Source organism: Lactuca serriola, chromosome 9 (genome assembly GCF_051521515.1).
Source record: "Lactuca serriola cultivar US96UC23 chromosome 9, Lser_US96UC23_V15, whole genome shotgun sequence".
In the NCBI taxonomy this organism is placed as follows: Eukaryota; Viridiplantae; Streptophyta; class Magnoliopsida; order Asterales; family Asteraceae; genus Lactuca; species Lactuca serriola.
In genome coordinates, this window is record NC_136416.1 from 66972788 (window position 1) to 66973958 (window position 1171).

A 1171-nucleotide genomic window follows, 5' to 3' on the forward strand; every position below is an offset into this window, starting at 1 on the left:
CCACCTCTGTGAGGTGGTGGTTGTCACCTCCAACCACTGCCTGCCACCACAAGGGTGGTTGTATGTGTGTGTGTGTTCATTTTCATATTGTTGTATAATTGTAATTAGTGGCCGAAATAATCAAGAAAATTCATCACCACCATCGTGAGGTGGTGGTTGCCGCCGTGACCCGCCATTGACCACCACTACCCGAGGTGGTAGTGGGTGGTGCCTGACTTAGTTAGCAATTAATTAACCTAAAAGCTTAATAAATGGACTAGTTGGATCGCAATTGGGTTGGAAACCCTAATTAGGGTTTAGAAAACCCTAATTTTGGATATGTTAATTTGGAATTTTCGGAACCCGCATGTTTGGACCATTGGATTGGAATTATGGATTAATCTCGACCACATTGTATGGTTGACCTAGTAGAGTGATGGACTTAATGGATTAAGTCCTTAATGGGTTGAGCGAGAACACTTAACCCTAATCATCATTTTATTTGAAAACTCTAATTTTGCTTGGGCCTTGAGTCAGGCATTTCTATTGGGCTTTGGTGATTAGGCGATTGATGGTCCATCCAAGAACAAGTATATGGACTAGAATATTTGGATGGGCTTTCGAGTAAGGCCCATGTGAGGGGTTTGGGCCCAATTTAGAAAATTAGGCCATAAATGGACCATAACTGGGCCTTGATGATTATCAAATGTTGGACCATTAGAATGCCAAATGTTTGGACTGGAATAAATGGTTGGGCCTTAGGGTAAGACTATGTAGAGGTTTGGGCCCAATTTGGAAAATTGGGCCATATATTGGGCTTTGGTTCATTGTTTGGCTTTTGGGCCTTTGGATTGGGCCTTGGGCTTGAATCAAGTTAAGTTGGGGGTAAAGTAGTCTTTTACCTCAAGCATGGACTTATGGTTATGTGTTGGAATCCAATTATTAATTGGGTGCTATTTTGATGTTGATAGTTTAAGAATCTGTCATCCAGCGGCTAGAGTTTTGTCCGCGGGACTTCAACAGTGTGAGGTAAGTTACCTTCCTATAGAAGTGGTTCGAAGGCACCAATGTCGACCCACTAGTAGTTGTTTATAGTTAGATGATTGTCTTTGTGATAATTGTCTAGTATGCCACTATCTGTTATGATTTATATGCTAGTACGCTATGATATTATGTGATAGTGGTAGGGGTG